The sequence below is a fragment of the Nycticebus coucang genome, chromosome 8, assembly GCF_027406575.1.
Source record: "Nycticebus coucang isolate mNycCou1 chromosome 8, mNycCou1.pri, whole genome shotgun sequence".
Lineage (NCBI taxonomy): Eukaryota > Metazoa > Chordata > Mammalia > Primates > Lorisidae > Nycticebus > Nycticebus coucang.
In genome coordinates, this window is record NC_069787.1 from 46,691,011 (window position 1) to 46,704,958 (window position 13,948).

At 35.0% G+C, this 13,948-nt stretch overlaps 1 pseudogene; it reads left to right on the plus strand.

The window, feature by feature from the left end:
- The first annotated feature begins 3,322 nt into the window (after window positions 1–3,322).
- The window catches only part of LOC128591323 (centlein-like), a 53,602-nt pseudogene continuing 42,976 nt past the window's right edge, over window positions 3,323–13,948 (plus strand).

The window sequence follows — 13,948 nt, forward strand, 5'->3', positions numbered from 1 at the left end:
AAATGTCCTTATGATAAAATGATTTATTTTCTTCTGGGTAGATACTTTTAGCTCTTTAAGGATTCTTCATACTTTTTTCCAAAGAGGCTGTTATTAGTTTGCAGTCCCAATAGCAGTGTAAGTATTCCCCTTTCTCCACATCCATGGGCTAGTCTGACTAGGGTTAGATGATATCTCAGAGTGATTTTGATTTGCATTTCTCTGATGACTAGGGACGATGAGCATTTTTTCATGTTTGTTTGTTGGCCATTTGTCTGTTTTCTTCAGAGAAGTTTCTGTTCAGATCTCTTGCCCATTTATAAATGGGATTGTTTGCTCTTATTAATTTGTGTTCTCTGTAGATGCTAGTTATCAGTCCTTTGTCAGATTCATAGTATGCAAATATTTTCTCTCATGGTGAAGGTGGTCTGTTTGCTTTAATTGTTGTATGCTTGGATGTGCAGAGCTTTTTAGCTTGATTATGTCCCATTTATTCATTTTTGGTGTTGCTGCAATTGCCTAGCGGGTCTTCCTCATAAATTCTTTCCCTAGCCCAATAACCTTAAGAGTTTTTCCCATACCTTTTCTAGGATTTTTATTGGTTCATATATTAAATTTAAATTTTTTATCCAGTGAGAGTCATTTTTGTCAGTGGTAAGAAGCGTGGGTCCAGTTTCATTCTTCTACATATGGTTAATCTGTTTTCATGTTTTTAATCTCACCATCTTTCTTTCTTTTTATCTAACATTAATATATGGTTAATTCTCACCATTTTTCTAAGTGGCGTTCTAGACGAATCCTTGTTACTTACCCTTCATTCCACTAAATTCTCTTTTTATGTCTAGTTTTGGGCTTAGTCCATTTAATATTTTTTTGTTTTGTTTTAGTGATTACAATGTTTATTTTCAAGAGTTTTAATAGATTTTTTCAGATCTACCTGTTCTTATTTTATTTCTTGTTTTTGTTTCTAAACTTTAATCTTTTGTGTATTTAAGGAAACGTATTTTAAAATCCTTTTTTTGTATATTCTATTATCATTTTGTCTTGAGGTCTGAATTTTTGACTTGAATAGTGTCTGTGTATGTGGGTTCATTTATTTTGGAATTTCTTGTTTGTGGGTCACATCTTTTTTTTTTTTTTTTCTGAGACAGAGCTTCAAGCTGTCGCCCTGGGTAGAGAACTGTGGCTTCACAGCTCACAGCAATCTCCCACTCCTGGGCTCAAACGATTCTCCTGCTTCTGCCTCCCAAGTAGCTGGGAGCACCTGGCACAATGCCCAGCTATTTTGGGGTTGCAGCCGTCATTGGTGGGTCTGGGGCTGGATTTGAACCTGCCAGATCCAGGTGTATGTGGCTGCCGCCCTAGCTGCTTGAGCCACATGCGCCGAGACTGTGGGTCACATCTTGAGGTAGAAGGTTGCTGTTACTGTTTTCTTCTGCCTCTTTCCTCTACCTCCCCTTATTTCACTCCCGTTTCTTTGTACAGATTTTACGGTTGCTTCAAAATTGTCAACCTCACTTCTGCTCCCTTTCTGAAATAGGTTTTATGTTGATTGTTTGGGGGGCTCTTATAGCTAGTACCAGCACAAGTTTAGCCTCAGTGGCAGAATGCTTTGACTCAACTCCTGATTGCGTTGCTGTATCTATAAACTTTTGCCATACTTTACTTTCATATAAGTTTTAGTTTTAGGTAAGGACGGAAAGTTGTTTTATCCAGCTTCCATTCATGAGTTAGCTTTCCCACCCCAGTCTTTGGTTGCAAGCAGTGAGCCTGGCTATGCTTCTACATATTGAGCAAATCACTTTTTATCTCTATTACCATGGGAAGTCAAGCTCCTTTCCGCCTCAGCCCGTGTCTAGATCTGGAGGACAGCAAAGAACAGCTTCATCCTCATTCAAATCTGTATATTTCTGTTTAGTTCATGATCCTCAGGGATGTTGTTGTGTCACTTTAATTTTTTATATATTTTTTTTCTTTTAATAAAATATATTTAGAGAAGAGAGGGTGGGTGAAGTATGAACTTAATGATGCTAACCTATTGAAAGTCTATTGTAAATTTTTTTTTAATTTTTTAATTTTTAATTTTTATTTATTTTTATTAAGTATTTTGTATATAGATCATAAATATATTTATGCCCATTTCAGTGTGTTGATTATTTGTACAAATTGGATTGCTTACATCATACTAAATTTTTTAATGAACTATTCTACCTTCAGCTTATCTCTCATAACCGGTGGAATGTTCTTTTGACTGGTGCTCCTTCTCATATGCCTTTGTGCTTATAAGACTTTCAGTAAAATACAGTAAGAGGTGAAGGTACTTTCCTTTTTTCTTATCTGTACACTCTTTGATTCTTGGGTCATTTAGGTACATACACATACATATTTGTTACATCTATTTTTAAAAATTTTTAAAAATATAAATCAGTGTCTAATAAATTTCTCCTTATTTATGATGTAAATTGACCAGTGACAGCCTGATTATGTAATATCTTGAGCCCTGTTTTTTCCTTTCCTTTCCCTTCATTTTCATTTCTAAAGTTGTATTTGTTTATTTTTAGAAGATAGTCATTATTTGAAAGTAGTATGATTTTATGTTTTCCGGAAAGATATGTAAAGTCTCCATGTTTTTATGGCTGAATAGTTTTCCATGGTATACATACACCACCGTTTATTAATTCATTCATGGGTTGTTGGGCACTTGGGTTGCTTCCACATCTTGGCAATTGTGAATTGAGCTGCAATGAACATTCTAGTGCAGATGTCCTTATGATAAAACGATTTATTTTCTTCTGGGTAGATTGATTATTTAACTACCATTTAGTATATTTCGTGGTATTCTCAGAGACTAGAAACGTATAAAAGGTGTCAGAAATCCAGATATTCCAGTGTTATGGAATCTTGATTATTAGTAAATCTGTGCCTCTCTCTGTTTTGGAACTCTCCCTTAAAAATGGTAACAGTTTATCCCTAATACAACTTTGTATATAAAATCTTTAACTTAACTAATATTTACTAATCTGTTTACTGTATTTAAATTATTTTTGAATTGATGATATTATGGTTATTACAGTGAAAGTTAAACCATGTTTTATGTGTTTTTAAATCATATATCTAAATATGGAAACTAAACTTTTTTATAGCATGAAGTTGTCAACAGTTGTAAGTTACTGTTGCTTGCCATATGGTTTTTGATTAATTCTGAAAGAGCTGTCAACACAAGATGATTTAATTTTCTATATTTTAAAGGGATATTTATTAGGATGTAAAAATTTAAACTATTAGCTATGAATTATGACCAATAATCTCTTGGTGTGTATATATTTTTGTATCTAGAGAAAAACAGAAATCTGAAGCAAAAGACAGAAAAGTTCTAGAAATCCTGCAAGTCAAGGATGCTAAAATACAAAATTGGAACAGGTTGGTGTTATAATAAATATTAAAAATTATTATATTTGCCTTGGTTAGTAGATTGTTAAAATTATTTTCAAATTTCTGAGGTAATGTTCATTAATAATGTCAGGGTGATTATGTGTAAAGCATTACTATTTTGAAATCACTTTAGTCAGATCATTCTTCATTATTGTATTTGCTTGTAGCCTGTTATATGTTTTCTGAATTATTAGGTCATGATATTTATATATTAAAACTCTTCAGGTAATGTTACAGTTCTATAACAGTATCTAGCTCTTATTGTTCTGTGGAATTTTACCTTTATAAATTAGGAGTTATTCACTTCTGAAGGTTGAAAACTTTTGCATGGATTTATTTATAGAAAATATCAACAATAATCGAGGTTATTCTGTTTACTCTTTTATTTATTTATTTATTTATTTATTTATTTTGGTTTTTGGCAGGGGCTCGGTCTGAACCCGCCACCTCTGGCATATGGGACCGGCGCCCCACTCCTTGAGCCACAGGCGCCGCCTCTAAAACGTCTGCTTTTTTTAAAATTTCAGATTAATATATTGGTATAAACAATTAGGTTATGTTGTTTGCATTAGGTAAAGTCCAAATTGCAGTTGAGCCCTTCACCCACAGTATACCCCTATATTGCGCTTGCTAGGTGAGAGCTTACCAACCTCCTCCCCTCTCCTCCCTTCCCCCCACTTGAATTTAATAGTTTTTTCTTGTGTGAGCATGTCGTTGTTTAAACACCTGTTTTTCTTTAATTAGTACAATACTGTCTTTTACATATAATAGTAAATTATATAATTAGAAATAATTATGTACATAATTATATAAATATGTATAATATGTAAAATTGTGATTGTATAATCAGTATATTATCATTACAAAAGTACATGTGGTCAGTCTAAAAACCATTTTCAAGATAGAAACATCACAATGGCTCACGCCTGTAATCTTAGCACTCTGGGAGGCAGGGGTAGGGAGGATCCCTTGAGCTGAGTCGATTGAGACTAGACTGAGCAACAGCTAGACTCACGTCTACTAAAAACAGAAATATTAGTCAGGATGCCTATAGTCCCGGGTATTTGGGAGGCCAAGGCAGGAGGATACCTTGAGCCCAGAAGTTTAAGGTTGCTGTGAGCTAGGCTGACACCCATGGCATTCCAAGCTGGGGAGACAGAGTCAGACTCTGTCTCAAAAACAAACAAACAACTCAAAAACAGAAGTAAAAGAAATGTATTGTAAGAATGGCCTATATCATTATATAATACTTTAATTCATTTTCTACTCAAGTGTTCATTATGGACTCTATTAACTATAATTTGTCTGGTTTTAATGGAGGTACCCCTATGCTACTATACTCTTCTGACTTCTGAATTTGCTTTCCTTACTAAACAATGAAAGGGTCATAAGAACGTGGATCTATGATCAGTTATTATTTTAAAGTTGTTTTATTAAAGGACTAAGAGTTTCATCCTGCATTCACATAAATTCTTTCTAAGTGGAATGAAGATTCCAATATGACTTATCAATTTGAAATTTATAACTTCTCCAAAGTTGTGTTTTTCTTGCAGACAATGTCATAATTGGTACAGACAGTGTCATAATTGGTAGTATAATGATAAAATGTTAAGAATAACATTTAAATCAGCTTATTCTAGAAAGAAACAATTGTATTTGCCACCTGAGTATCAAACAGTATCAAAATGCTTTATAAAACAGGTAAAAATTGCCACGTGCATGGTGTATTAATTGGGCCAAACTAAGCTGACTAATGTATACAATCTTATGAGACAGAAGTAGCAGACATCATTTTTATTAACATTTCATTGGGAAAAGTACTTGGTCACTCCACGATTTAGGGGGTTTGAGAAAATTTAGATTGAGGCTGAATAGTCTTGTTTCTCAGTTAACAACTCTGTTCTATGGAGGAGAATGGATTTTGGTACTCATTTTAACATCCTTTGGAGTTAATTTTGTACTCCTTTTAATATCCTTTGGAGTTAATTTTGCACTCCTTTTGGTGAATGCTCTTCAGTTTACCAGTTGTGGATGGCTATAACATACCATTAAAAAAAGATGTTGGCTTTTGTAATTGAATGTGTTTCCCCCCCTTTCTTTACTAAATTCTTTTTCTGCTCTGCTTCCTTGGTAGAGATTTCATTATTTCATTATTTATCTTTTTGAGTAGACTCACATAGCTTATATACACATGTATAAAATAATAAATTACCTTAAGATAAATTATTTGCTTTTTAGGGCCCCAAATTTCTTAGCTTAAATTTTACACATTTTTTTTGCAATAATGGTCATAACTTTCTATGAGATATATTTTTAGTTACGCTCAATAGAATATTTTGTTAAATGTATATATTGTCTTGTGATGGTGTCATGGAAAATTCAAAGTTACATACCTTGCCTTTAATGATTTTTGAATCCTTTTGAGGATTAGGGTGAGGATATAAGTAAGATGTAAATAACCTTACCTTCAATACTAGTTTATAGGCTCAATGAGGGTGGTATCCATTTCTCTCTTACTGACTTTCTATACCCAGCACCTAATATTTATATTGCCTGGCTTATAACAGATGCTCTTTGAATATTGTTGAAAGTATGATTGAAATAGAATAAAAGGAATGTATTATGGTGCAAGATGTTGCAAAGATTCAAAGGAAGGAGAGATTAAATTCAGTGAAAAGATCTTACTTCCAAAGAGGTTTCAGGAGGAAGAGATTTTTGGAGGATTTATAAGCTTTCATAAAGGTATCATAAATAGTAGGAAAAATGCGTGAAAACAGCAGTGTAGGGTAGTATGTTTGGGTAATATTGAAATTTATATAGTTTACTTCATAGGTAATATATAAGACTATAGGCCAAAATAAGACTTATTTTATGTTGGATGATCTATTAGGAGGTTATTTCATAGTCTTAAGTAGTGACTTAAACCTGAATTATTACGTTTACAAGAATTAAAAGGTATGTAAATGGAACAGTGGTAAATACATGACAGTAATTTGAAAATGATTCTCAGGTTTTCTGTCTTGAGAAACCAGGAGAACAGTGGCATTATTATCAGGAGGAAGGTTATTTTCAGGAAGTATAACTTGTTTTGAGGCTAAAGTTTTGAGATTTTTAGTTTGTATTTTAGTAATAGGAATTCCATTTAGAGATTTTTACCAAACTGTTAGAAGCATAGATCTGACACTTGGGAGACAAGTTTTGACCTTGAGATATGAATATTTAATGTAAAAGAGGGAAAACTTTAAATGATGATAATTTTGAAAAAAGATTATTTTCTGATACTAATGGGCATGAGTGAGAGGAAGACAAATTTTAGTAAAAGAGGGAAAGACTTTAAATAAGGTCAGAGAAGTTACAGTATATTGATCCCTGTGGAGTGTTTTGCTCCTGGGCTTCTGATCCAGTAAGTTGTTATTCTCTGTATCCACCTGTCTCTTTATTTGGGGAGCACTGGTTTGTATGATGATCTCAGTTCTCTGATGATCTAAGAAGAGTTGTTGATTCTCAGTCTTTTCAGCTATTTTCTTACTGTGTGAGTGGATGGGACAGCTTTCATGTTTCCTTTTTTTTTTTTTTTTATTGTTGGGGATTCATTGAGGGTACAATAAGCCAGGTTACACTGATTGCAATTGTTCGTGCTGGACTGGGAACTGGAAGTCTCCCCATTGAATTTTTTTTTTTCATTTTCGCTGAATAAATAGCTCTTAATTTTCAAGATTTATAACTATGGAATAGAGTAACAACTGTAAAGTATCACACACATATACCCTGTTCTTTTTAGCGGCTGCAGAAAAACTTATAGAAGTGTAATCTCTCAATAATAAGTAGCTTAAACAATAATAACTAGTTTAAAGAATTTCCATGAAACTTTTTGGGATAAGATTATGCTTTAGCCTTGCCATTGTTAGTTATAAAATAATATAATGCCATTTTTCTTCTAGTATTGCTATTAAAAACATGAGTTCTGATAACCTAGTATATTGCATTTTAATTATATGATGATTGCTCTTTTTTTTTTTTAATTGTTGGGGCTTTATTGAGGGTACAGAGAACCAGGTTACACTGATTTCATTTGTTAGGTAAAGTTCCTTTATAATTGTGACCCATCCCCAAGAGGTGTGTCACACCCCATAACCCCCTACCCAACCACTTCCCTCTCCCTGCACCCACTTCCCTCCACTCCCCACCATATACTAGGTCATCAGTTGTCCTCATATCGGAATGGAGTACACAGGATTCTTGCTTCTCCATTCTTGTGATGCTTTACTGAGAATAATGTGTTCCATTCCATCCAGTTTAATACAAAAGATGTAAACTCTCCATCTTTTTAAATGGCTGAATAGTATTCCATGGTTTCATATCCACAACTTGTTAATCCATTTCTGGGTTGGTGGGCATTTAGGCCATTTCCATATTTTGGCAATTGTAAATTGAGCTGTGATAAACAGTCTAGTGCAGATATCCTTATAATAAAATGATTTTTTTTTCCTTCTGGCTAGATGCCAGGTAATGGGATTGTAGGATCAAATGGGAGGTCTAGTTTGAGTTGTTGGAGGATTCTCCATATTTCCTTCCAAAAAGGTTGTATTAGTTTGCAGTCCCACCAGCAGTGTAAAAGTGTTCCCTTCTTTTCATATCCACACCAGCATCTGCAGTTTTGAGATTTTGTGACGTGGGCCATTCTCACTGGGATTAGGTGATATTTTGGGGTGGTTTTGATTTACCTTTCTCTGGTGTTTGGAGACAATGAGCATTTTTTCTTATGTTTGTTAGCCATTCATGTATCTTCTTTAGAGAAAGTTCTGTTTATCTCTCTTGCCCATTGATAAGAGGGGTTGTTGGCTTTTTTCATGTTGATTACTTTGGGTTCTATGTAGATCCTAGTTATCAAGCTTTTGTCTGATTCATAATATGCAAATATATTTTCCTATTCTGAAGGTTGTCTGCTTTGGTTGTTTTGTCCGTAGCTGTACAGAAGCTATTCAGATTAATTAAGTCCTATTTGTTTATTTTTGTTGCTGTTGCAATTGCCATGGAAGTCTTCTTCATAAAGTCTTTCCCCAGGCTAGTATCTTTAAGTGTTTACCCCACACTTTCTCTGAGGACTTTTGTTGTTTTATATCTCAGATTTAGATCTTTTATCCGTCTTGAATCAATTTTTGTGAGTGGAGAAAGGTTCAGGTCCAGTTTTAGTTCTTTACATGTCGTTATCCAGTTCTCCCACAACCATTTTGAATAGGGATTCTTTCTCCTAGCATGTAATCTTGTTTGGTTTATCAAAGATTAGGTGGCTATAAGATGTTAGTTTCATCTCACAGTTTTCTATGTGGTTTCAGATGTCTAGGTCTCTATTTCTGTGCCGATACCATGCTGTTTTAATCATTATGGCCTTGTAGTATGGCCTAAAGTCTGATAGGCTGATGCCCCTGGCTTTATTTTTATTGCTAAGAATTGCCTTAGCTATTCAGGTTTTTTTCTGGTTCCATACAAAATGAAGAATTATTTTTTCCAAGTCTTGAAAGTATGATGTTGGTATTTTAATGGGATGGCATTGAACCTGTAGATTGCTTTGGGAAGTATAGACATTTTAACAATGTTGATTCTTCTCAGCCATGAGCATGGTATGTTCTTCCATTAGTTAATATTTTCTGTTTTTTCTTTTCTTAGGGTTTTGTAATTTTCTTTATAGAGTTTCCTCACCTCTTTTGTTAGGTATATTCCTAGGTATTTCATTTTCTTTAAAGCTACTGTGAAGGGAATTGTGTCCTTAATTACCTTCTCATCTTGGCTCTTGTGTATACAAAGGCTACTGATTTGTGGACCAGATTTTATAGCCTTGGTGTATACAAAGGCTACTGATTTGTGGACATTGATTTTATATCCTGAGATATTACTGTATTTTTTGGTTTCTTCCCGGAATCTAGTGGGTGAGTCTTTGGGGTTCTCTAAGTATAAGATCATAGCGTTAGCGAAGTGGAAGAGATTGACTTCCTCTTCTCCCATTGGATGCCCTTTATTTCCTTCTCTGTCCTGATTTAATGGCTAGACCTTCAGCACTGTGTTGAATAGTAGTGGTGATAGAGGATAACCCTGGCTGGTTCTATTTCTAAATGGAAAAGCTTTCAGTTTTACTCCATTCAGTAAAATATTAGCTGTGGATTTTTGTAGATAACTTCAATCAGTTTAAGAAATGTGCCACCTATGCCTATATTCTTCAGGGTTTTAATTTAAAAAGGATGTTGAATTTTATCAAATGCTTTTTCTTCATCTATTCAGAGGATCATATGGTCTTTGTTTTTGCTTCTGCTGATGTAGTGAATTACGTTTATGGATTTGTGTATGTTAAACCAGCCTTGCATCCCTGAGATGAAAGCTACTTGGTCATGATGTGACTGTTTATAATGAGAAGCTGTAATCTGTTGGCTAGAATTTTGTTGAGGATTTTTGTGTATTTATTCATTAGTGAAATTGGTCTGAAGTTCTCTTTTTTAGTTGGGCCTTTTCCTGGTTTTCATATCAGGGTAATGTTTGCTTTGTAGACATGTTGGGGAAGATTCCTTCCTTCTCAGTTTTTTGGAATAATTTCTGCAGTATAGGTATAAGCTCTTTGTTGAAGGTTTGATAGAATTCTGGTGTGAAGACATCCAGACCAGGGCATTTTTTTGTTGGGAGAATTTTTAATTGTTTCTTTGATCTCAGTGCTTGAAATAGGTCTATTCAGGATGTCTCTTTCTTCTTGGTTAAGTCTAGGGAGAGGATGTGATTCTAGATATCGATCCATTTCCTTCACTTTACAAATTTCTGGGCATAGAATTTGTTGTAGTATTCAGAGATGATCTCCTGTATCTCTGTAGCATTGTTGTTACTTCCCCTTTATCATTTCTGATTGAAGTTACTACAGATTTACTTTTCTGTGTCCAGTTAGTCTGGCTAAAGGTTTATCTATTTTTTTTTATTAAAAAAAAAAGACTTTTTGTTTAATTAATTTTCTGAATGACTCTTTTGTTTTCAATGTTGTTAATCTCTGATTTAATTTTGGATATTTCATTTCTTCTGCTGGGTTTAGGATTGTATTCTTCTTTTTCCAATTCCATAAGATGGTTTGTGAGTTTGTTGATGTACTTTTTAGATGTAGGCATCTAATACAATAAATTTTCCTCTTAGGACTGCTTTTGCTGTATCCCACAGGTTTTGGTAACTTGTGTCTTCATTGTTGTTATGCTCAAGGAAGTTAAGTGATTTCCTCTTTTATCTCTTCCTACACCCAACTGTCATTTAGCATTAGGTTGTTTGATTTCCATGCCTTTGTGTGGGGTTGAGCATTTTTGTTGAATTCCACTTTCAATGCCTTGTGGTCTGAGAAGATATCAGGTAAAATTTCAGTTCTTTTGATTTAGTTGAAGTTTGTTTTGTGTCCTAAGATATGATCAATTTTGGAGAATGTTCCATGGGCTGATGAAAAGAATGTATATTCTTTAGCTTTTGGATGGAGTATCCCATATACGTCTATCAAGGACAGTTATTCTAGGGTCACATTTAAGTCCCTTGTATCTTTGTTTAGTTTCTGTTTAAAGGATCTGTGCAGCTCTGTTACAGGAGTATTAAAGACCTCTGCTATTATGGTGTTACAGGATATCATATTGCTGAGACATAATTCTAAGATTTGTTTCAGGAATCTGGGAGCATTTAAGTTGGGTGCCTAAATATTTAGAATTGAAATGTCTTCTCATTGTATTTTTCCCTTGACCAATATGAAGTGTCTATCTTTGTCTTTTTTGACTTCAGTTTCTTTAAATTCACTTGTATCCAAAAATAAGATTGTAATCCCTCTTTTCTTCTGAATTTTATTTGTATGAAAAATTGTTTTCCATCCCTCAACCCTGAGTTTTAATTTATCCTTTGAGGCTAGGTATGTTTCCTGCAGACAGTAAATGGATGGCTTGTGTTTTTTAATCCAATCAGCAAATCTATGTCCCTTTAGTAGGGAATTCGAGCCATTAACATTTATTAATGTGATAGCGTTCTATTCATGTTATTTTGTGAAAGTCCAGTTGCCTAGTTTTATCTTTCACATCATTGTGGAAGCTGGTTTTGTCCTTTATTTTCTGGGTGCTTTGCTGGTGGTCCATTGTGACGTCAGCATGTAGAGTAGATCTGTGTGTTTCCTGTAGAGATGGTCTTGTGGCAAACTTCCTTAATGTTTGCAGATCAGTAAAGCATTTGATTTCTTTGTCAATTTTGAAGCTTAGCTTAGCAGGATATAGAATTCTGGTCTGGAAATTGTTTTGTTTAAGTAAATTAAAGGTAGATGAGCATTGTCTTCTGGCTTGAAAAGTTTCATTAGAGAAGTCTGCTGTCACCCTGATGGATTTTCCCAAGTCGATCAATTGGTTCTTACTCCTTGGGGCTTGCAGAATCTTTTCTTTTGCCTTGACTTTGGACATGTTCATCACAATGTGTCCTGGAGAAGCTCTATTTGAGTTCAGGCGACCTAGGGTCTGATATCCCTTTGAAAAGAGTGTGTCTGAATCTTTGGTGATGTTTGGGAATTTTTCATTCATAATACTCTCTAGTATGGCTTCCATTCTCCTGGGGTGTTCTTCTTCCTTTTCTGGGACACCTATAACTCACATGTTTGAATGCTTCATGAAGTCCCATAATTCTGTCAGTGAGCATTCCACTTTCTCTCTCTCTCTTCTTCTTTTTTATTTTTTTCTGACTCTTTAACTGAGTTAGTTCAAAAGCTTTGTCCTCTACCCCTGAGATTCTTCTGCATGGTCTAATCTGTTATTGTTACTTTCTGCTACATCTTTAAGTTTCCTAATTGACTGCTTCAATTCCTTCAGCTCTGCTATGTCCTTTCTGTATTCTTCATATCATTCATCTCTTATTTAATTTCTGTTTTTTGATTTCCTTTTGGAAATTTTCCACTTTCTCAGCAATTTCCTTCATTGTTTTTATCATCGGTATTTTAAATTCCCCTTCTGTCATTTCTTACATTCTTCATAAGTAGAATCCTTTGCAATAGCTACCTTATGGTCCCTTGTGGGGATTGCTTTGGTCTGGTTTTTTATGTTGCCAGATTTTTCTGCTGTGTCTTCCTCATGAGTGTTTTCTTCTTGCCTGTTTTCATCCTTTCACTTCCTCTTGCTCTTTAAGTAACCATGACTCTTACCTAAGGTGTTGATTTGTCCTTTTAGTACAGGACTAAAAGGATGAAAATATTGAAGACCAAGAAGGGATAAAATATAAAAAAAAAAAAAAAAAAGAAAAAAGAGAAAGGAAAGGGGGTGAGTAAAAGGGAAGATTGACGAAAAGAAGAGTGGCTCAAAAAGAGAGAAACAGGAGTAATAGAGGTGTATAGTAGGGTACTTGGACACACAGCTAAAAACCCCCAACCTATGGGGGTGCTGGGTTGGGTGTCCTTGACATCTGCAGCTCATTGCCAGCCTAAGCAGACACAGGACCCCACCTCCACCAAACAGAGAAGAAAAACAAAAATACTATATATCAAACCAAAATTAACAAACATAAAATCTTACAGGGTAAATTTGGGATTCAAAACAAATAATAGGGGCAGAAAAACTAGCAAAAATGGAGTTCTTATTATTAAAGAAGGCAATAATGAAATGTTATATACACAAGAAAAATGAAGAAAAAATGTAGGGGGAAATGTTGAAAGAAAAAAATAAAGGTCTCTGTATATATATGATATGGTATGGTATATATACATATATACCATACCATATCACATATATATATATATATATATATATATAGACAGAGAGAGAGAGAAAATATATATATAGTAGGAGATGCTAATAACAACATTGATACAGCTGTATAAGATGGAGACTGGAGGCTTCTGCTGACTGCTTTGCCCTTAAATCCTGGAGGCTTGAGAGCCTGAATCTCTCAGCCTGCTTTGACCTTTCCAAGAAAAACTATGACCCTAGGCTAAGCAGAGGGTTTCCCAGGAAAGCAGGTGTCATTGGGATCTCTCCCGAAGGGGCTGCCTGCTTATCAGGCGCACTAAAGCTGGTCTTTCTCTACACCCCTGAGTGCAGAGGCTGCAAGGCAGCTCTCCATTCCTGAGCAATGAAAGCTCCACTCTTCTCTTGGTCTCAGTACTGGCCTCTGGGCACTGTTCAAAGTCACTTGCTCATTCACTGAAGGTCTCCCAAGGTAACTCAACTGAGTGCCCAAGTCCAAAAAAAAAAAAAACAAAAAAAAAAAACAACCCACAGGGAAGGCCTTCTCTCTCTGTAAACTTGCTGCTGTTGTAGCTGCAGCTGCCACACCCACCATGGCCTCATACAGAATGCAACCATGTGCCACCTCTCCACTGCTTTCGTCCTCTTCCTCGGGTCTAGAAGTCTCCCACTGCCTCCCTGCCTCCCCAAAGGGATTTTTCTGGAGTCTTCTCTCCCAGTCTCACCATTCCCGGTTGCAAAGAAGCTGTTTCTCAGCCACCAGCTTGCTCTGCCCTGATGATTGCTCTTTAACATTATAATTCCCTTTTGCCTTACCTTCTAGG